The following is a 24,530-nucleotide window of genomic DNA, read 5'->3' as shown; positions in this document are numbered from 1 at the left end:
GAAAGTGAAGAAAATGGCAATAGGAAAGGCTCTTACCAGGGATATGAAAGTCACATTCCAAGCCAGTTCTGTCTGTTGCTGTTCCACTTCTGTGTCTCCATCCTCTTTTCCTTACAGCGACCCTGATGCCTAGCAAAGTCCCAAGAACAACATAGGTGGGTGCTTGCTGAATAAATAGATGTCTGCTCCGAATAATGAGTCAAAGGCGTTAAATTATGTTTAGCATTTGGCACTTACTAAAAGAACTAAGGCATGCTCTTTAGTTTTAAGAAGACCTTTAACACTGAAATAGAGAATGTTTGCTTGTGGACCTTGAGCAAAACCAGAGTTTTTTTTCATCTTCTGAGCTGTGTCTCCCTGTAGCTTGGTCCCACGTTTTTGCCGTTGCTCTCCTTGGTGCTGGCTGTAGATGGTCTCTGGCAGGGAGGGTACCCTATGTCTGTCCTTTTTCGTCCTGACCCCACACTGGGACCCCTGACCTTTGCCTAGCTTTCTTGCTTATGTGCTGCTTTGGAAGCTCCTGACTTTGGACTCGGTGTTCTCCTGGGACAATTCTGATTTTTTTTCTGTTCCGTGCACACTTCATTCCTCAAGAAGGAGGCGCCTGTCCTCTTGCTCTGACCTGAAGCCTTGTAAGGTCATCGGAATGACTCTCCCTTACTCATGCTCCCATCAAGATAGAAGAACCGGACATCCTGATTCTGAAATATCTTTGCCCAGAGTATCATCCAAGCCTGAGCAGAAGAGCTGGCAGGGCACAGAGTCACACTGACGTGCAGTAAGTTACACTGACTGTGACTTGTTTTATTTATTTATTTAAATGAATGGAATTGGATTCATCATAGTCCTTGGTTCATAAAATACTATTGTCACTGTTTCATAAATGGCTTTTTAATTTATTTTTATTGTTTATACTTTTAATAGTGTATGAACAATGAATGCACTACCTGCTCAAGAACTAACATATTACCAATAAAATATCTATATATTTGTGTATTTCTTTTCTGTTTACTTATTTTTTAATTTCTCCTTTTGATAACAATGAGACCTTTGGCAGCTGTGAGGTGAGGCGGATATCTTTACTTAAATATAATCTAGTTTACAAAAAAAAAAAAAATTTCCTCCAGGTGCCAAACTTCCAGGTGCGGCCGTTCACGGAAACTGTTTCATGAGTTGTATAATGGAGATCTAAAGACCTGGTGCGGAAATTCCACCAGGCAGAGGTGTGACTATGAATTGGCACAGTTATTATTTTGACCTTCCTTTGTATGGGTGCAGTGGGGTGGTATTGCAAGGATGCTGCCTGAAACCGGCATCCACAAGGACAGAGACAGTAAAAGCTGGTATATGTGTTTAGTTGTACAAATCAGCAAGTTATTTAAGGTGAGAGACGCCTTTAACATTTACAAATTAGAAGCATTTTCTCCTGTAATCCAATTCAGAGGAAGTGTGATTCTCACTGATCTTCCCTGATGTTTCGTCCCGGCACTGGATACATGCTGGTTGGTGAGCTGCTAGTCTTTGAACAGTTAACTCAGGTCTGACTTTCTTTTTTCTTTAAGTTTCTGACCATATTAGACAGGTTGGTAAAGAGCCCTCTAGTTTAGTGATTTAGTTGTTCCCCTGCGGCTGGCTGTAGTCTCATGTTCCTGCCTGAACTTGCTTGGGTCTGGAAGGAAAATTCTGCCTTGCTCTACAAAGAACTTCTTCATAGCGTCACTCCTCCAGGCCTGGTGACTTTCTAGTTTAAAAGAGTTCACTCTTGAAAACAGATATTACATGACAAATTCTGCAGAATTATAGCTGAATTCTCTCCTTGGTAAAGTAGCTAATTGTAAATAATTTGGGAAGGAAAAGGCACACGATCATTCTTAACCTAAAGCAATTTTCCTTTTATATTTTCAAGAAGTGCAGTTATTAATAATTGAGATTTACTCCTTTAGATTTACATGTCTAAAAACATGTATTCAAAGTGAGGTTTAGTTAGCATTTTACCTCGCTGGAAAAAGTGTCCCAGCTCACACCAGGCCGTGAGCACCACCTAGTGCATCCCACACGCATGGAAACACAAGGTCAAACTCTGGGACAAAACCACCCCCAAAGTCCTTAGACCTTTGGGGAAGTTATATAGGTAGGGCCATTTGGGCCAAATTCCTTTGTGACTTGTAGTTTCAGGTTCTATATTTTTTTTATAAAGTTGGAAACAGGGAACATAAGAGGATATGTCAAATAAAAGAGTAAATGAGCACCAAGATTATGTGTCATTATGTGGAGACTGGGGAAGGGAACCAGCATTTACTGAGGATCTACCGTGTACTGTCGTTGAGTACCTACCATGCAACAGGCTGTGGGCTCTGCTGACGTTTTCTTGAAGCAGGGAGTGGAGTTGCGGTCTTCTCTAATCAAATCTTCTTTGGTACAAATGAATGATACAATGGCTGATGTTGCGATGTGACTCCATGCCTTTTCCAGAATCTGTTAAGTCACTGTTGGGAGACAATTCCCCATGGATCTCTTGCACATCTAGTCAACAGAGGCACCGACAGCCTTTTGTTCCAGACTGTTTTCAAGGATGTTTTATAGTGAGCAGTCTTGGAAAATAGAGTCTCCCTCCAGAACAGAGGTTTACTTTTTGTTCAGTATGATAAAGATAATGTCTCCCCCTGGAGCAAAGGTTGGGCAAGTTAGCTTGCAACCCATTGTAAGATTTGGGTTTCCTAAGCCTGGAGTTGCTCAGCTGTGATGTAAACCCACAGTGTGCACAGCATCTACCACCTGGCCATCCTCACTTCGCCATGTGGGACCTGAGGGGCAAGGGAAAACAATGCAAGTGTGAAATTCATGCTGCTTGCTGTGGCTTGAGTAGCAAAGTCCTTTTCTCTGATCCAGGAATCTTGTATCTGCTGGTAGCGTCTGTGGAACTGCGGCCAGCCTGTTAACATGCAAGCAGGGTGAAATCTCAGACCCTTTGCGTTTCTTGACAGTCACCACCCTGAGCGACTACCCAGTTGCTGGATGCTTGGTTCCTACAGTCATGTAGTGCCTGCCCTCCCCATGTCCCAGAAGGAGGGTATCTCAGTTCACTATGCCCTTGCTCTGACTACAGTCTTGCCTCATTTTAAGAAAACTAGATATTAAGAATAATCTAAATATTAAAAACTGAAACCAGCAGATGATTAGGCACACAGTATGTAACATTTGTATTATACTTCACAGTGCACACGTGTAATGGCATAACATTGGGATTTCAGGGACTGTTTTTTTTTTTTTTTAGTAGGTTTAATACAGTTTTAGTTAACTGTTTAGAGCATGATGTATTTCCAGGACTCACCGGAAGTGTTTATTATGTTTAGCACAAAAAACCCCCTGGAGGTTGAAGGCATTTCTACTGAGCCAGGTTTTTCCAAAGATATCATAGTTTCTCTTATTCCTGGAAACCTGTAAGTTGCTCTCAACCTTTAGAATTACAGTGTAGGAGTGGGTTAGTTGTGTGTGTGCGTGTTTGTTAAAATGCACATTATCCAATTTCATCCCCAGAAATTCTAATTCGCCAAATCTGGGCTGGGATCCAGGATTCTATATTTTCAAAATGTAACCTTAGGGTGGGTTCTGATGCTGGTATCTTGAGAACCACGTTGTGAGAACTGTCTTGAAACATAAAGACTCCTCAGGTAAATGAATGACAGAGACATGAAACAATTTGTGTAACTGTGGCCTCTGAGAATAAGAATGAATTATTATTTTTTTATGAGGTTGCTGGTAGCTTTTCTTGTAAGAATAAGTTAGTGTCACCCAGTGTAGGCTACTTGTGATTTCCAGCGCACAGGATGGCAAATGGTGGCTGTGGCAGTTATACTTTTTTTAATTCACTCAAGGAATACTGAGCATGGGCTATGTGCAGCAATATGCCTGTTGCTTGAGATGGTTTCATTTTCACATCCATTGCCTTCCCTTCCTCGTTGTTCCCAATTCTTGCCATTGGATTTTTATGAATAGGGCTTGAAATCCCAGAGGATGTGGATTTAGTCTTTCTTTATCCAACTCGAAAACATTTCATTGGGCGCACAAAAATCCATAAGGTAGGTCAAAAACTCATATTATTCTCACTTTACAGATGTGAAAACTATCGGGCAATGAGGTTAAATGACTTGCCAAGGTTCACACACATAGGAAATGATTGAACTAATGCTTGAATCTTGATTTTCTGACTCCCACCCTCCACTCTTTCCTATACACACCACCATCTCCTACATTAGTTTCTACAGGGATCTGTTGGCATTTTGGATATAATTTCATTTTGATGAAATGTGACTTACATGTACATTTTCAGGACAAAGAATCTCCTACTGTCTAAGCACAGTACACCTGTACAGCAAAGAGAAACACGGACATCCTTACGATATCATGAAAAATGCCCCAACGGAAAAGACAGGGTTCTGTTTTCAAAATGAAGTGGTGTCTGCAATAAACAGAACCGAGCCTAATTACGGAACATCATGCTCTGTCCCTCAAAACACACGCATTGAATTGTCTTACTGGTCTTCAAAATGCCCCATGAGAGGGAATGGAACAGAACAGGCTCAGGAATGTGGGCACATGGCTGTGTTAATTCTGAAGGGGACTTCAGAACCACACCTTTGGTTTCTTGTTCCCAAGTACCATGCCAACCATTGCTCTGGGTTTCCTGCCTTTCCCAGAGACTTCTCTAGATTTTGTATTTTCCAGGGCACCCAGACCCTGTCTGGCTTTCAATGGATATTCGGTAACAACAATAACACAGAAGTGACTGTTTATTCAGATGGAAATTAATGTGGATGAGATAACATTCTGGATTTCTGTTTCCCACCCCTAACATTGTGGGTTTAAGCAACAAGAGAGAATAGATTTAATACACATTTCTATCGCTGATCGCGATTGGCAACACCTGCCTTGGGATAGGTTCTTTATTGTTTTCAAATGCTCTCACGTGTATTAGCCCCTTAATTAACCAAACACCTATGAAGTGAGCAGGGTAGATATTTAATTTTACAAATGGAGCTCAAAGAGATTAACTGATTGGCACCTGAGCCAACACCTGTTGCCAATCTTATTTTTTTCCTTTCCTCTTCCTCTCCCCAAAGCCCCACAGTACATAGTTGCACATTCTAGTTGTGAGTGCCTCTGGCTGTGCTATGTGGGAGACCGCCTCAGCATGGTCTGATGAGCAGTGCCATGTACTCACCCAGGATCCAAACTGGGAAAACCCTGGGCTGCCGAAGTGAAGTGTGCGAACTTAACCACTCAGCCACCGGGCTGGCCTCTCATTTTTTATTTTTGTTCACTTAACCATATAGTCTAAGATTCTCCTCTAGCCAGAAAGTGGACATCACCTTGGAAGTCTCTACTCTGCAGCATGGTGCAGAGGCCAGAATGCCCTGGGTCTTTTTCCAAGTTCTGCTTACTGCTCACCTTAGTCAAGTCATTAACCATCTAAGTCTCAATTTCTGTATTAGGACTTCTGTGACTGGTGACAGAAACTCAGCTTGACGTAGCTTAGATCCTGGGAGGGATTTACCGATGATCTAACTGGAAAGGCAAGGGTGTAACAGAGCTCAGCGGGAACCAAGGTCTTATTGTAATTGGGGCTCCTCTCTCTGCTTCTCATGAGCCCCAGTTTGATTCCTTCCGACTGCAGTTCTGCCTGTCTGTGCTATATGCCTGTAGTTAGGTCCTGACAAATGGGCAACTTTGCTATGGGAGGAAGGTGCACTTCACACCGGTTACAATCCGGAGGAACCTAGGGAGGAGTCTCCTTCTGGACCTGTCACTCTAAGACTGCGGCCCCAAGCGTAAGATACTGCAATGGACCAGCTTGAGTCACTGGCCCTGGAGGGCACAGGGCACTACATTGGCTCCACTTGAACCACATGACTGGGGAGGGGAGAGGCATTTTCCTGAAAGAAGGGGGATGCTGTTACTAGATGAAGATGGAAGGGGTTCTGGGTGGATAAAATCAATGGATGTCCACTATGGGCTTTTAATCTGTAAAGGAGGAAGACTAATGCTGACTTTTCTAGATTTTTTTTTTTTTAAGATTTTATTTTTTCCTTTTTCTCCCCAAAGCCCCCCGGTACATAGTTGTATATTCTTCGTTGTGGGTCCTTCTAGTTGTAGCATGTGGGACGCTGCCTCAGCGTGGCTTGATGAGCAGTGCCATGTCCGCGCCCAGGATTCGAACCAACGAAACACTGGGCCGCCTGCAGCGGAGCGCGCGAACTTAACTACTCGGCCACGGGGCCAGTCCCTGACTTTTCTAGATTTTTGATGAGGATTATTGATGCTCTAAAAACTACCAGATCTATATCTTCAGTCCTGATACCTGACTGAAGTTTTCTTTCTTTCTTTCTAAAAGATCAATGTCAAAGATCCTTCACACGACACCAAGACTACTTTGTCATTTGCCCTTTGATTTTCTTCCTGAGCCTCATCTCTTTCCACTCCCTTCTGGAATTCCATGTTCTGATCTTATTGAATTGTCTTGAAAACAACATGCTCTCTCTTATCTCCAGACCTTAAAATGTACCTACCAGGTAGTTGGTTACTCCTGAATATACATTGAATTAATTAACTAATTAGCGAAGCAGTAATAGTATCTGGCCCATGGCAGGTGCTTGCTGTATAGAAGTTATTATTATTTTCCTTCTGGTCTGTAAACTGCCAACCCTATTGTTATGTTGATCTTGGTCCAACCAGAGGCCAGAATCCTCTTTTGCTGAAATACTTATTCTCGAAGGCAGTAGGTTGTTGGGACTGGCACTATCTATGGCTAGTGGTCACAACTGGTCCAGAGGCTCAGCACTGAGGGGAAGGCTTGGGGCACATGCTAAGTTGGTGAGGAACGAGAGTGGGAGAGGGGAGCATGACGGCCTGAAGGAGCACTGAGTTCGGAGGCTTGGTCTGTATTGTATTAAGTCGGATTAGTTTCACTAGAGTGTAACAGGATTTTTAAAGCTGTAACATACAACTGTATAGTTAGCATATATAAATTAAAATTATACTTATTGAGCTTTCTAGAAATCATTCTTGTGGGACTTTATCTTACAACTCTCCCATTAGAAAACATAAATCTATTTTGTCATTAAAAAAATCATTATAAAGTTGACTGTGAAGAAATTAGATCATTTTATCGTGTCTAATTTTCATTCTTTATAAAGAAATGCACAGTGAGCTTTACGTTTTTGTTACCTTGTAAAAGACTTTCTAAAAGAATTCCCTTTATTAGAGATTTTATATTTAGGACTTAAGTATAATCATTTTTGGACTCAAGCCTAACCTACTTTTTTTTTTTTTTAAAGATTTTATTTTTTCCTTTTTCTCCCCAAAGCCCCCCGGTACATAGTTGTATATTCTTCGTTGTGGGTCCTCCTAGTTGTGCTATGTGGGATGCTGCCTCAGCGTGGTTTGCTGAGCAGTGCCATGTCCGCGCCCAGGATTCGAACCAACGAAACACTGGGCCGCCTGCAGCGGAATGCGCGAACTCAACCGCTTGGCCACGGGGCCAGCCCCAAGCCTAACCTACTTTTAAAAGGGAATTTTTAGAAGTCTTTTTAAAAGACAATACCAAAAATTAAAGCTCATTTCTTATTATTTTCTACAAGATCAGATTTCTTAATCAAGAAGGGCAGGTGATGGTGATGAGGGGGCCGCCTGGTGGCAGAGCGGTTAAGTTCCGTGCTTCGCTTTGGTGGTTCAGAGTTCCCTGGTGGTTCCTGGTGCAGACATAGGCACTGCTCATAAAGCCATGCTGTGGCAGGCGTCTCACACATAAAATAGAGGAAGATGGGCACAGCTGTTAGTTCAGAGCTAATCTTCCTCAAAAGAAAAAAAAAAAAAGAGAAGTGAGGGTGATGAAATGAGCAAATTTTTTCTTAACAAGAAAAAGTCACAAGAACCTATTGCTGTAAGACAGGAGACTCCATTTCCTCTGAATCTATTTTGTATTTCTGATTGGCAAAGGACCAAGCTGAATCCCCCCAAGATCCGATTCCAGCAAGTTCTTGGACAAATGCTTATCTCTAATTAAGAGTATTTTCAGCCACACTAACTATGTGGTTTTATGACATAGCTTTGCAAATTGTATCATACCCTGGTAAAACTGAGCTGATCTAATACAATGATTTCCCCAGTGAATTTGGGGATAGTCCCAAAGATAGAATCCAGAAAGTTAGCTGATGTTATTTGGGAAAATGGTTTTTACGGTCAATCCAGGAACATGTCATCAGATTTCTTACACAGATTTGTTCCCGGGAGATGGAAACCGATCCCTTTCTGTGATTAACCTTTGGCTGTAAAAGTTCTTGCAATTCTGCGTCTGTTCATGGACAAAAGGAAGGGGTGAGGTGTTGAGAGTCTGCTGTTATTCTGAGCACCTCTGCTCTTCTCGGACCAAAACAGACTGACACTTTGTGCTGGTTCGTTTTTCCTTAAGTTTCTCTTTTACTGAAGCAGGTCATCTTGTGTTCCCTGGAAGCAAAGATGAAGTCCCACGCGTTTGCATGACTGCTGGCAGACATCGTGGGACCCCTGTCCTGAGAATGCTGTGGGTGCCGAGGCCCACGGCAATCCCTGGCTGTCCCAGGGCACCCAGTGTGAGCAGGCGCAGTCCTCCAGGCTGGGGAGAGCATTCTGCATCAGAAACCACGGTTGGAGAGGATACACTAAAAAATCATCTTCCCTCAGCTTATTAGAGCCCAAGGAAAAGAATGCTCAGACCCTGGGTTTTTCCCACTCCAGACCTGGGAGGCTGAGCACTTAACCCAGGTCACTGCTTCCCCATACTGGCCTGCTTAACAGTAGTAAGGGAAAAGCACTCCTCTCTGATGACCCTACTTTTTTACCCTATCCCTTCAGGCCCCAAAGTCTTAGATATTAAAATAAAGTGGGATTCAAAGCCTTTTCTTTTACATTTGCAGCCAAGCCAAGCAGAGGTGTTTGTTTGTTCCCTAGTGGTTGGTAAGCTGAAGTCTAATTTTATTTTCATTTTCAAGGTCTGGTTTGAGGGCTTAATGTGGGAAATTAGGTGATCGTGAATGGAAAGTAATTGGGTAACTACATATATCTGATTTATTTTAAAAGAATGATGAAGAAAAAAATCCCAGCAGTGCCCTATAGTTGTACTAGCACATTATCTATATCTATTTGTAAAGAAGTCTTTTCTAGTTTTGAATCTCCCTTTGCACATAATAGGGGATATGTAAATGTTTCCTAAAATCTCAAATGTAAACTACACTAACAACATGTTCTGTTCAGAAATCTGTTCCAGAACAGCCTTCGCATGCTTCTAATGATGGGTTCATTCCAGCGTTAGATCTTTCCTATTATTAGAGACACCTTTTAAAACGGGGTACAGTACCTGCCTCCCGGTAAAGTCTTGCTCTTTGTTGAGTGAATTAACAAAGGAAGCCTTCCAAAGAAGACTAAGACCATCTTCCGCCAAATTTGATGATGTGGCTTGGGACCAGATTGCTTTCGGCTCTGTCAGGGCCTTTATCATCCCTGGAGGGATGTTTTGAAATTTAGCAAAGGCCTCCTCGATCTGAGTGTCATGGTCCTTTGGCAGCGGGGGGCGGAGTGGGAATATTCCTGCACAGTTGTTCAGCTCGAACAGTGCCCGGAATCCTCAGAGTTTTGCTTTCCAAGGCGGACATGTAACTCAGCCTCGCAGACCCCAGAGGACCAGGAGGAGAAAGTCCCTCAAACTCCGGAAGAAGATCTGGACGTTTAAGGAGGCCATAACCACTGTCTCTTCTTCATCCTTTTATCTCATTCCAGAACCATAAATCTCTTCCTCATCTTGGATTGCCTCACTCTCTACCAACATGTGGTTGAGATTTTGCCCAATGTACTTATTAAACCTGAAGGGCCCTGCGGGGAAAACACAGTCTTGAGTCTCCCTCTGGTGGACGATTGTCGTAATCCACATACAACTGCCGAGTGAAGGGATGGCTTTCAGAAATGAACATACAGAGACCAAATGGTATACACAGTAAAAATATTTGATGATACCACCACTGTGCATTCCTATTTTCTATACAATAATTAAAGTTCTTAAATTACATGCTCACCTCTTCATCTTTTGTTTTACTTCAGAGAATTCACCCTCACTTTCAAAGTCTAAATTAACAGCTCCTTGTAACTAAAAAGCCTAGAGTCCCCCTACCCTCCCCCCACCAGTAGATGAAAGAAGTAAACAGTTTGTCCATCTCTATTTCTATCTGGGCAGAGAAGATCCAAGCATGGAAGATTTAAGTTTTGTCATCTATAATGAACTGCTGGGCGGGATTCCCCCAGATACCCCCTGCCCCCGCCGCACCCCTTAATGCAGAGGAGGCTTAGCTTGAGCTTTAGTGCTCATGCTGGCAGCTCTCCGCAGGGCACCTTCCAGGAGCACTTGCTCCAGTAGCTTCCTCTGGGGCTCTGTTCCTTGGGCAGCTCCAAGCTCTTCAGAGACATTGCCTGGGCTCAGTTACCCAGTCAGTGCCCTCTAAATTGCTCCCTTCAAAAGTGGACACTGAGCACCCGCCTCTGCCGTTTCAGGTCTGACTGTTGCTCATGTTCTACTGTCGTTAGATTCATCTTCTCTTCCTCGGGCTCAGACTCCGCTTGGTGTGCCCTGGAGGCTGGTAAATGCCCCCTTCACTTCCTTCCCAATGAGCCTTCTTCCTGCTGCTGGATTCACAGGCTGCTGTTAATTTGTCTCCACAGATTTTGCTCTTTCGACATGTAAGGCTAACTGTGGTTCTATTATCTTCCCCCCCATGTTCTTTCCCTTAAACGGACCACCTCTATAGTCTACTTACAACTAGCAGTGATCTCACCTGTAGTACAATTAGGTTTAAATAAATGTCCTTGCCTGATACTTAGCTCCCTGACTAGAATCTGATGCCATTTTAAAGTTAATTTAATTTTTAAGTTAGCATACAGCAAAATTGACTTTTTGGGGGGAGTTGTATGGCTCTAGGAGTTTTAACATATAAATCCATGCAATAACCATCACAATCAGCATTAAGAACAGTTCCATCACCCAAAATACTCCCTCTCTTGTCCCTTTGTTGTCATATCCTCCTCTATCCCTGATCACCCTGCAGCCACTCATCTGTTTTTGGTCCCCATGGTTTTGCCTTTTCCACAACATCGTGTAAACAGAAGCGTACAGTATGTGACCTTTTGAGACTTTCACTGAGCATCATGTCTGATATTCATTCACGTTGAGAATGATGCTGCAACGAACATGGGGGTACAAGTGTCTGTTTGAGCGCCTACATTCAGCTCTTTTGACTATGTAGTTAGGAACGGAACTCCTAGGTCATATGATAATTCTATGTTTAGCTTTTGAGGAACCTCAGAGGAAAGGTTTTTAATTTTGATGAAGTTCCACTTAGTAATTTTTGAAATGAATTGTGTTCAGCGTGAGGTTTAAGAACTCTTTGCCTAACCCTAGGTTACAAAGATTTTCTCCTGTGTTTTATTCTAAATGTTTTATAGTTTTCTGTTTTACATTTACATCTATGATCTATCTTGATTTAATTTTTTGTGTAAAGCATAAGGTTTAGGCCAGGGTTAATTTTTTGCATATGGATGTCTGAGTGCTCTGCCACCTTCTGTTGAAGAGAATATTCTTTCTCCTTTGAATCTCTTTGTACCTTTTTCAAAAATCAATTGATTATATTTGTGTGCATCTTCATTTTCTTCCATTGATTATGCCTGTGTCCTTTCTCTGATAATACACTGTCTTGATTAGCGTGTTTATTAGTAATTTTTAAATCAGTAGGGTGAATTCTCCAACTTTGTTCTTCTTTTTCAAAATTATTTTGGCTATTGTGGTTTCTTTGCCTCTTTATATAAATCATGGAGCCAGCTTGTATTTATCTACAAAAAATTTGACTGGGATTTTTATTGGAATTGTGTTAAATCTATAGATCAATTTGGGGAAAACTGATATGTGAAATATGTTGAATCTTCTAATTTGTGAACACAGTATATGTCTCCAGTTGTTTACATCTTACTTCATTAGCATTTTGTAGTTTTCAGCACACAGAACCTGCACGTTTTTCTTAGATTTATACCTGAGTATTTACATTTTTTGAAGGTAGTCTAAATGATATTGTTTTTGAAATTTTGGTTTTTTTTTTTAAAGATTTTATTTTTTCCTTTTTCTCCCCAAAGCCCCCCGGTACATAGTTGTATATTCTTCGTTTTGGGTCCTTCTAGTTGTGGCATGTGGGACACTGCCTCAGCGTGGTTTGATGAGCAGTGCCATGTCCGCGCCCAGGATTCGAACCAACGAAACACTGGGCCGCCTGCAGCGGAGCGCGCGAACTTAACCACTCGGCCACGGGGCCAGCCCCTGAAATTTTGGTTTTTAATTGTTCATTCCTGGTATTTAGAAATGTGATTAGTTTTTTTTTTTTTTTAAAGATTTTATTTTTTCCTTTTTCTCCCCAAAGCCCCCCATTACATAGTTGTGTATTCTTCGTTGTGGATTCCTCTAGTTGTGGCATGTGGGACGCTGCCTCAGCGTGGTCTGACGAGCAGTGCCATGTCCGCGCCAGGATTCGAACCGACGAAACACTGGGCCGCCTGCAGCGGAGCGCGCGAACTTAACCACTCGGCCACGGGGCCAGCCCCAGAAATGTGATTAGTTTTTGTATGTTGGTCTTGTATCCTGCAAACTGGATAACTGACACCGTGAAAAGCAGCTGAATTAAGACATCTTGCCTGTACCTTAGCCAGGAAGACTACCTGTCGGCAAGGGGCACGGGTTTCTGGAAGTTGTGGGATGGACCGATGGGTGAGGTTGGAAGAGGAGAAGTGTCTGGGAACTGTGTAGTGGGGAGGACTTTCGGGGCCCTCTGAGCAACACATGCGTGTGCCCCATAAGAGAGCCTGCATCAGAAGTCCACATTGACCAGAGATGCACTGAGAAAACCGTTACTGTGACAAGTTAGATAAAGAGACGCATGACCCTTTCCTTCATCCTCCTCCCAGTCCTAACACACTGCAGGTGCTCGAGCCTCTAAATCAGAGATGAGATTGCATTGTTGTATTGGCCCGTTCTAAGCTTTGAAAACCACAAGTAAAAAGAAAGTTATCGTCAGTTAAGAGCGATTCAATACGTGTATAGCATTGGAGAAAAGATAACCATTTCAATACTGTGCAAAAACTGGCAAGACTGACTTAGCAACATTTATGCTTCAGCCTCAGCTTAGATGTGACTTCTCAGGAATGTTCATCCTCTAGACTGGAGTAGATGTCCCTCTGGTAAGCTCCTATGGTCCTGCATTTACCCCTGTTTATCACATATCACAAAGTATTTTACTCCTGATTTATTCTGTGTATCATTAGGCTGCAAGTAGGTGGAGGACGGGGATGTGTTTCATTTACCAGTGTGTACCCAGTGCCGGCATACTGCTTGCCACTGATTGGATGTTTTAGTATTTACAATAAGTTACACATGCAGGGAAACTGCATCCTTGCTGTAAATTGTTGCGTCATCTCTGAAATTCTACAAAATTTTCCAAAAACAAAATAAAACTTTTCTAACTAAAAGAAATACACAGAAATAGTTTTTTCAATACATGAAAATTTTTGTCAGAGCTGACTAGAGATGGAATGGACTGCCTTGGGTGGTAGTGAGTTCCCCATTGCTGGGGGGGTGTTCATGTCTAAACTGAATGGCTGCTCGATTTGGGGATTTGCAGTGATTCAGATTAATGTTAGGACTAGGTCATCTCTTAAGTTCTTTCCAACCCTGAGCTTCTAATTAGTGTTTATTATGCTTTTAAATAGATCATTATCTATTATCTACTGAACTGAGTGCCACATTCAATTCTGGAGTTGATCCTGAGGCTTTCTAAGGCTCATCTCACATGTTACTGAAAACAGAATCTAAGAAGCCAGAAACAACCATTCAAGGAAATATTTTAAAGTAATTGGCCCATTTATGGTAATTCAGATAATACATTATCAGTTTTACTATAATTAGTTCTCATGAGTAATTATTGCTCATCACAATGGAGAGATGAGTCTGAATTAACCTGATGGAAAATGAAGAATCAAAGCTTTGGAGATCAAAGTTAGGGAAACCAGCTAGGGAAATTTTAACGCGATGCGAATCACCTGCGATCTTGTTAAAGTGCAGGTTCTGTTTCAGTGGCTCTGGGATGAGGCCTAAGATTCTGCATTTCTAACACTCTCCCAGGTGATGCCAATGCTGCTAATCCACAGACCTCACTTTGAGTAGAAAAGTCCTAAAATAGTGTTTCCTAAACTTTGCTATTCGTATGAACCTCCCGGGTGGCAAATGCAGATTCCAGGCCCTTGTCCCAGGACTGCAGGGAAGGGGCCTGGGAATGTGTATAATTGTGGTTGTCACATCAGGCAGTTTGGGAACCGGTGTCCTAAGAAATTCCAGGTCTGCTTTTACTATCCCAGCCTCTGCAGGGGAGGGCGCACCCCGAGGTGCTGGTCTTGAAGGGCGGATGGGGAGCTGAGAGTAAGAGAGAGGGGGGCAGCAGAGCAGTCTCCCCTTCCACTGCGTTTTAGACCCACCTGAGGACAGCTTTGACAAGTCCTCAGAATCCTTGGGGGAGGGACCCAGGCCTCAGTAAGTTTTGAAGCTCTTTAGGTGACCCCAGTGTACAGCCAGCATTGAGAACCACTGTGGAGGAGGGAGGTGGCTGAGCCAGGCAGAAGCTGACAGTGTTCAGGAGAGGTTTATTGAATAGAAGGAGGAAGTAGACCATTAATTTAGATTATGGTTGTTCGTGCATCTGCTGGCCTCTCTTTAGTACTGGCTTTCTAGAGATGTGGTTTGAAAATAATTTGTACTTTAAGGTAAATCTTCCTTTCTTTTCTTTTGCTTTTGTGATTGAGGAATAGTTATTCTCCTTTCCCCCCACCTGCCCAACACGTCCTTATTGACAGACACTGGTGAGAGAATGCGATGTTGACTAGTGGAATTAAATAAGGAAAGACTTCGGGAAAACATCGAGAGCGGGCTTGCTGGCTGTGAGTGTTCTCCTTGGCCCAGAGAGAGTCCTTTCTGCTCGCTAACCAGCTGGCTTTCTGGAGCCATCCAAGTAGGCACTAAGATGGCTAGCTCGATTTGGAGCTTCTAGAAAGGTGCGGATGCCGACACAGGAAAGTGTCTAATGACTTTTCATTTCACTTCCCCAGACCAACTCACCACAAAGCAGAGAGGACCTGTTTTCCATATCTTCCTGTCTGATCGGTATGCTGGACTTCATCCACATTCAAAGGAGCACACCCGAGTGAGGCTTACACTTTTTTTCTTTAGTAATTTACTGCTTCCTTCTCCTGCAAGTCTAGTAAACCAAATAACAATGGAGGAGGGGAAGAGAAGGAATTGTTCTCATCTTTAAAATAAGAAACAACACGCCTTGGCATAAAGCAGTGCTAACTTGCTACTGTAAACATCAGCAATCCTGTACAGGCAGCTGCACGCTGCCGGCGCCCCGGACCCGGGGAAATGTCCGCGCGCTGCATACGTACACACTGGGCCCAGGCAGCAACAATGGAGAATAGGACCTGAGGTCTTTTCCCAGGTTTTATCTTCAGCAGGCATCGATGTCGAACATAGTAAGTCAGCTGCTAAGTTCTCCCAGAAAGAGTCTGGCTTCCTCTGTTTGTATGGAATTTCCTCCAAGTGTGTGTGGCTGGAGAGACCCAAGTTCACAAAAAACAACAGTGTGGGACGGGATTAATGTCACCTGTCTTTCCTTGTCTGCTCTGCTCCTAGGGAACAAAGCACTTCAAGCAATACAAAAGAATTCCAAATAACTTGAGAGCAAAAGCTTTTAATTCCCAAAGATTTTTCATGAAAAAGTAAACAAATATTATAAAAAATGACAGTAAAAAGTGCAAGCTTTACTGACGCCCTCAAAGCTAAGTGAATACTTCCCCATGAAAAAGTTGTGTTGGAAATGGTCATGAACATGATTCTAAGATGCATAAATGTCATTATTGTTTGTGGAGGCTGAACACAGACATTTGGCTTTTAGGGACTAACAAAAATTAGAAAACAGCTTGGATTCCATGAACTTTTACTCAAAAATAGTACTTCAGTATTTTGAAAATGTATTGACTAGATATAGGAAGGAACAGATTATTGAAGCATAGATTCACAGATCCTAGAGCCAGGAGATACTTTAAAGACCATCCAGCCCAGTGGTTCCAAACTGGAGAGTGCATCAGAATGCCCTAGTTAAAGGGAACTTGTCCAAGTAGATTGTGGGGTCCCTTCAGAGTTTCTGATTCAGTAGGTCTTCGTTGGGGCCTGAGAATTTGCCTTTTTAATAAATTCTCCGGTGACGCTGATGCTGTTGTTCTGGGCCATCACTTTGGTAACCTCCGGTCTAGTCCAGTCTCATTTTATAGTTGAGGCAATTGAGTCTTGAAGAATTCAAGTGTCCGACCCTCTTGTTGGGCCCTGGCCCCATCCAGGATCAACCCCTCCACTTGAGTACCAGCTACTACCCTCTCTCAAGGACATTGTTTTAATAATTGTCCCTTCTGCATTATCCGTCTAGCTAATTATGTTAGTCAGCACACCAACATTCTGTGATGGTGCCCGCTTGAAAACCCAGTTCCCTGGGCTCACATCCTATTCCAGCTACGCTCTACAGAAAATCTCCTCAGAGCTGCTCTGTAGTCATTGCTCCATTTTCTCTCCTCCCATTCTCTCTTGAACTCACTCTAACCAGGCTCTCATCAGATCAGTCTATTGAAACAGCTCCTCAAGGCACCAGCAACCGTCATATTGCCAAATACTGTGGTAGGTTCCCAGGTCTGGTCTCGCTTGTCTCGCCAGCAGCATAGTTTATTACTCTTTCCTTGAAACCCCTTCGTTAGCTTTGGGACACTTTCTCTGAGTTCTTCTAGCTCACTAGCCGTTGCCTCTCAGCCTTTTTTTCTGCTTTCCCTTAACTCTAATCGTTGCAGTTCCCCAGGGCTGGGGCCTCTGACCTTTTCTTTATCTATACTCACTCCTGAGGTGATCTCATCCTGGAATATTGTCTATCCAGTGATAATTCACAGATTTACGTCTCCAGCCTGGACTTTTTCTCCTAAACTCCAAATTCACATACAGGCAGTGCTTGCTTTGCACAGTGTGAGACTGTAAAAGTGACCATTCAAGCCAAAACTGTGCAAAGTATTCTTAATAATCAGTGGGAAAAATTATGATTGTTTTGGCACATTTAAAATTTTGTCAAAAATTAAAAACTCTTACTGTCAGTTATAAATGCATAGGGAGATGAAAAATCCTAATATTTAAAAACTAATATTTAGTTTAGTATACTAATTTAAAACAGAAACATTGAGAACTAGGGTTTTATTTCTTTGTAAAATACTTATCAAGAGTGTGTGAGCTGTGCTTGCCTCCTCCTTGTTGTATAGCATGATATGGAGCGAGCATCTTTTCTATGCCTTGGCGAATTGTCATAGTCCTTTCTAAGTTTGATTTAGTTCCCAACATTTTAGCCTTTGTGCTTTTGATGTTATAAAATATTTCCAAGAGTTTTTCTAATGTGAAGTTTTTTTGCCCGTATCACTTCCCCTGGGACATCTTCATCTTTTCATTAAAACCTCTCTTTCCTTTGTGCTAATCAGCTTGCCTTCACTAGGCACCTGTGGCCACAGGTGTAGTGTCTGGAACAGGGGTAGGGTCAACATTTCCAGGTCAGCTATTCCTTCTATAGCTCCATTTGTGTTTGATTCAAATTTTACCTCCAGCGTTACCACTTTTTCTTTTGCTATGCTTTCAGCTTTGTCAGCCCATTTCCTCTTTTGAGTATCCATTTTGGTAGAAAGTCATGTGAGTTTATCACTGGGAGATGAGCAGGCAACACAACAACACACTTTGCTGTCTGTGTGGTAACTGAATAAGCTTGCTCAGTGACCAATCACAGGCTGACTCTGAAAGAAGGGTTGTGACTGGTCACTGATTATGACAAGCACCCGTTACATACGTGTTGATCTGTGCACTGAGAAAGCAGTCAAGCTGTACTTTCTGCAGTTTCTCACAGTTCATATACTGTGGTAACTGGAATTTGAACCACACTGTTGGAGGAGTCGTGTTATTTAAAGAAACCGTGGTAACTGAAATTTGTGCATAATTTCAGAATCGTACAGGGAGAGGACTGCCCGTGTTCAACTGCCTATTGACATCCCCACTTGTTTAATAAATATCTCATACTTAACATGCCCTAAACTGAACTTCTAATTTTCTCCAACCCCAAGCCTGCAATCCTCCTTATTTTGTTAAATGACAACTCTATTCCTCTAGTTGTTTGGGTCAAAAACTTTGGAGTCAACGGCTAATCTTGTCGACTCAATGTTCAAAATATAATTAAATCCTACCATTTCTCAGGAGCCCCACTGCTATCCTCCTCAGCTGGACCATCATTCTCTCTCGCCTAGCTTCCTCACTCACCCCAGCACCACTACATTACTCCCCACAGCAATCAGAATGAGACCTTAAAAACGAAAGTAGATCATGTGACTCCGCCCAAAATCCTTCACTGACTTCCTGTTTCAATCAGAGTAAAAGCTGAAGTTCTGTATTGATCTCCAAGGCCCTCCCTTGGCTCGTGCCCCACAAGGCTACCTCTCTGACCCCTCTCCTTTCACACGCTGCCTTGCTCCCTCTGCTCTAGTTGCACGGGCCTCTGCACTCTGCCCTGGACGGCCAAGCACACTTTGCCTCAGGGTCTCGGCACTTGTTTTACCCACATCTGGTATGTTTCTTCCCTATGTATCCACAGGATTCTTTCCCTCATTTCCTTCATGCCTCTGTGTGAATATCACATCATATAACCCATGTTGTAGAAAATAGTCATACTTATCCTTCCACTCCTCATTGGGCAATCCTTTATTCTCTTAAATTGTTTTGGTTTTTTCCAATGCTTCTGTCACCATCCAACATATTACGTATTTATCTGTATATTTCCCCCGTGACTAGATTTTTAGTTTCACAGGGGCACAGACTTGGTCTATTAGTTAAAATTTTAACCCCAGTATTTGGATCATAGTAGGTCCGTGAGAAATATTTCTTGAATGAATGGATGATGAATATTGCTGGTTTGGGGCAGTTCTGAAGAACCACGTCTCCAAGTGTGGCTTCTGCCAAAGCAGACCTGGTGTAGAGTGATGAGCAGGACAGAGATTTTAGTTAGTTATGACTGGAGATGCAGAATTGTCCCAGAATTGTAGGATTTTATTGAAAACTTTCTTATGGAAATTAGTTTTTGCCTACAGAACATGCATGTCTTGTCTGGGAACTTCTGGCAGGCTTTTTTTTTTTTTGCCAGCAAATGTTCTTTATTAAACAAATCTGAAAATTGATTTTTTATAGAAGTAGGTTGAAGCAAAATTATTCTTTATAATGTGGCTATTTTTGTTTTCTTTTTTATTTTTGGATGATAGGAGAAAATGGAATGAGAAAAAAAGAACAATGCTGAAAACGCTGGAGATGGTCATGGGTGCAAACACTTTAGGGCAAAAGACTGAAGAAAAAGGAGTCCGGTAGGAACCTGGAAATGTGGTATTGGGCTGGAGTGATCTTCTTTTGGAGGTATGTCAGACATCTCTTATGTAGACCCATTCTTGGACCCCTCTTTTTACTCCAGCCATTGTTGAGGTCTCCAGCTGCATGCAGGTGTAACTTGACAACACCGTACCTTAACCTCACTGTGTAGTTTTTACCCTCTCCCAGGGCTTCTTTGCCTACGCTACCTGGGGTGCTGCAGAAACCTACCTGGGCATTCTGAAGCATATACAAACTTGCAGATGTGAGGATAACCCTCGATTAATGGGGGATGGGAATTGACAGATAAATGTTCCTGTCTTTCATCTCTTGCGTGAACAATTCTGAGATGAATTCTTTGTGGGTCTCCTCGAGTGTCTCAGGGGGATCAAACCTCAGTTGCCCGCGATGGTGAGGAGTTTGATTGATTGGCTTCCTTTCTTCCCTCTTGTATTCTTCCCAGTCTCTCCCTCTGGCTCCTTGGGATCACAACCCAAAATAAAGTACCTATATACCAGACATTCTCTGCTTCTGGGGAGAGTATAGGTTAAGACAGAGGTCAAGCAGAAAGCCTTTTTTCAACTCTTTTGTTCTGATTCCTGAGGGCAGCACAACTTTTTATAAAAGACACCTCTGAGATGCTCCCTCTTCCCGCAGAGACCTCCAATAGCTTTCTTGACCTGTATAATAAAGATCCAGATCTTTATTATAGAAATTGAAGCAAGGCATATTACTGACCCTACCTACTTGAGTAACTCCAAACTCACTTATTTTTCCCAAATATACCATCACATTTTTCCCTGTATGTGTTTTCTCCCAGGGATTAACTCAAGTCTCATATTCTTCTAGAACCTTCCCGAACCACTTAGCTTATAGCATTCCTGCCTCCTATACACCCTTGCTGCTCTGTTTGTTTGGACCACACATTTGGTACTTATGCCATGCTGCCTTAAATTATTATTTATCCCTTTATTTATATGTTCTGGCTCAACTTTATTATAAGGTCTGTGGGAATAGATTGTATCTTACAATCCAATATCTCCTGCACACCCTGGAGCATGCCCAATATCTCTTACACAATGCTCTGAATAATAAGTCCTACTGATGCTGGGACTGACATTGTGGTGACATGATGCAAATCAGTGTTTATCAAAGTGTATTCATGAGGTATTAATAGGCATTATAAGAACAAAAGTGTGCTGTGTTCAATTAACTGTGGAAACCCTGGAGGACTTCTCTGAGTCTTTAAATTAACCAGTCTACTTTGCAACTTTCTAAGAGGAAAACAATGTATGGTTTTCCAAAACTTATTTTGGCCATAGAAATTTTTTTTCATGAAGCATTACCTTAGGCTAGTCTCTTGAAATGCATGAGTAAACTATTTCTAAATACATGGGTTGTCTACACTACATAGACATCCCAGGAATCTGAGGCAGAGTGGGGGTGTAGGGAATGGGTGCAGGTCTCAGAGGGAAATACTGTGTGGTGTGAGAGGCTTATAATATACATGACAGACAAAACATTCATATCCTAAAAATCAATGATGAACATGTGTCAAGGTTTGTCAACTGTGCAAGTTGAATATATAAGAGCCTATGGAATCTATAGAAAAGGCATAATCAAATTTGAACGGGGGCAATCTGATCTCCAGCAGGTACATGTGACTATGGAGTTCTCTTGGAAATATAGGGCTCCTGGAAGCTTGCTTTGGAAGGCCAAAGTGAGAATACAGATTAGACTCACCCACAAGGACCATTGCTTCATATAGCAATCATTTCCTATCTGTTCTCAGGTCCATTCCTCACCCTTCTTCTGCAAACTCCATTTCTATGGCTCTCTTACTAACCACTTCAACTAAGTTTGTCTTATGGGAGGCTCTGGAAGGAGAATGGAGTGGAGAGGAATGGAGAACTGGGCATGCTTCTCTCTCCCTTTCTTTCTCTGCTTCTGAGAGTGTTTTTCCAGTTTCCAGTGGGGCCTGCATCTTTTCTGAGGCTTTTAAAGTGTTCTGTTAACACCTCCTCTTTTGCCCTCCTACCTCTAGTGGCTTTCTAATTTGGTTAATCTCTGAGTTGCTTCACCATGTCTCTTTGTTTTATCACTGCTTCTGCTACCTGTGTAAGCAATTCCCTATCTTAAATTTTCTCAGTTGAAATACCTGGAGTTGCTTCTGTTTCCCTCACTGGGCTCTGAGTGAAATGCTACATAATTACATGTTGCATCTCTCCTTGACTATGCTCCTTTCAGGGCAATGCCTCATGTCCTTTTTCATCTCTCTGTAGTGCCAGACACAGAGGAGGTACTCAATATATGTTTACTGAGAAGAAAATGCATGGGCATTTCCTTTTACTTTAGATTTGTTTATATTCCTACAAAATTTTGGAATATCTATGTATTATTGTTTAAATGCGTGAGAAGGAAAATTCTTTCTGTGAATAAATTGAGCATGGGGGAGAGAATCCATTAAGAAAAGTCAGCACTTTTGTCATTCCCAGGGCATTGGAGAGAAGAATTGTTTCAGGTCAACTCTCCTCAGGAGGAGAAGGCTTTGCACTAATTACCCTCTTTGTTTTGCTTCCCTAAGCCTTAGCCTTTGGAGACATCACCTCCAAACAGGGTGGAGAGAGGAGACACCTCAAGAAAGGAGAGAATGTATTTGTCTTTAGCTTTCCAAAAGTATAACACTATTATCTTGGGCAGTTGGGCTGTCACTTGTCTAATTATAATGCCTTAGGATGGTATAATTTCAACTTCTGCTTAGCAAGTGGGGAGTTGATATTTAATCACATTTTGTTTAACAGTGATGCATATGTAGATGCATCAAGAGGTAGAGAAATCAAGAAGTAGACTAGAAGACATTTCAAGGGTCCTCGCAATTCATTTAGACTATGAATACACTTCAATCTCCATGTACTAATTTAGAGAGCCTATGGCGTGTCCTGGTCTATATTGCACTATAGATTTTTTCCTTAGTATGATTATCTCTTGAAGGTATAAGAAACTCCTTATTAGTCAGGGTTCTCCAGAGAAGCAGAACCAATAGGATATATCTATATATAGAGAAAGCAATTTATTATGAGGGATTAGCTCGTGCAATTGTGGAAGCTGAGAGGTTAACTGTCTGCCATGTGCAGGCTGGAGGCCCAGGAAGCTGGTGGTGTAATCCTAGTCTGACTCCAAAGGCCTGAGAACCAGGGGAGCCAATGGTGTAAGTGGGGTTGTATTTAATGTTTGCTGTAGCTGTAGGTGCCAGAGGCTTCAAATTCCTTTTTCATCCTTGTTTTGTCTCCCCTGTTAACTTTAGGGCTTCCCTAAGTACTCCTCCTTAGAGAAAGTCTGTGTCTTGCAGCTCTCTCAGCTGTAGGCCACTGTCATTAGACTGAAGCCATGTTGGTGGCAGTGGTGGTGTAAATGTGGAGGAAAGGAAGTATTCTATAATCTTATTACTAAACCTCAGTCTTTTAGTGGGGCTGTGTCCACGGGCTGTGACCTTCACAGGTGTTTCTAATCTATCCTCCCTTCCCTCTTAGATGAGACAGGAAGGCTATTGGGGGAGGTCTATGAAAATTAAGTGTAGAGAGAAACTGTTTGGGCCTTATTTTATATTGTCTGCTCCTATAAGCAGTGATAGGCCCACACGTGTTGAAATGAGCAAGAAGGACAAGGCTTTCAGGAGACTTAACTCTGATGAAAGGCTGAAGATGCTAGTATTGCCTCAAACAGAATTCTGCAGCAAGAGCATGGCAGCTGGGGTGATCCATGGTGATGTTAACTGGCTCATGTTTCCTCAGTGGGTTAAAGAAATGAACAGGAAAGTCTTGGACTGGGAGATGAAATGTAGGTGAAACTAGTAAGGAAGGCTTGGATGATACAAGGAGTGGGATAGAGTGAATGAGGAAACCAGATAGAATCTACAACTAGCAAAAATCATGGTCAGTGAGCTAAGCTACATCAAGGAACTATGAGTAACCACGTACATCAACATAACAGAAACTGGCGTGTGTGTGTAAACACGTAAAAACTGGCCCATTAGAGTGCATCAAGCTTAGACATTACAGATCTGTCCTGGCTGTTTTGCCACCTTGGACATTGGACGTGCAGAGTGAGAAGGATAGAACTGAGAACTTTCCCCAACAGCAGAACATACCAGGTAGTGAAATATTGTTTGAAGCGTTTCATGATCCTAAATTAACAACTAGTATGCCCAATTGACACCTTCAGTCCATCTGTGAGCCCCATTCCATTCCTACCCTAACTCAGTACACTTCATTCTTCCCTTCTGATTAACTCAGATTTGGTGATAATTTCACTACTCGCCAGCCCAGTTTGCTCAAGGTCAAGAGCAGAAAAACAAAGCAAAAACCTGGCTCCATGACTTTTCAGATTGTTTATTTTTTACAATTAAAAAAATTTTGCTTCAGTCTCATTGCTTCATAGTTATCTCTGATATACAGGCCAACTCTAAGATTTCTTCACATTTTAATAAAGTAGTTTTGTTTTTTAAAAAGGAACTGACTACACTATGCTGAAGAAACCACATGACCAAGGGAGAACAGAACAAAGTAAATGGGAGGGGACAGCTGTTTCATCATACAAGGATGGGATGGATAGATTGTATATCATACAAGGACATGATATGTACATTATACATTGTATAAGGGCATGATGTACCATTGTATATCATACAAGGACATGATATATACATTATACATTGTATAAGAGCTTGATGTAACATTGTGTATCATTCAAGGACATGACATATACATTATACATTGTATAAGAGCTTGATGTAACATTGTATATCATTCAAGGACATGATATATACATTATACGTTGTACATAGGGATGATGTATAACAGAGTCAAAATAAAATAAAGCAAAACAACACAGCTTCTTGTCTTTTTAGGACGGTGTAAGCAGATACATGGTCTTGGAGACAACTTCC

Source organism: Equus quagga, chromosome 9, assembly GCF_021613505.1.
Source record: "Equus quagga isolate Etosha38 chromosome 9, UCLA_HA_Equagga_1.0, whole genome shotgun sequence".
NCBI lineage: Eukaryota > Metazoa > Chordata > Mammalia > Perissodactyla > Equidae > Equus > Equus quagga.
The sequence above is the reverse complement of the archived record's forward strand: the minus strand, read 5'-3'. Positions refer to the sequence as shown.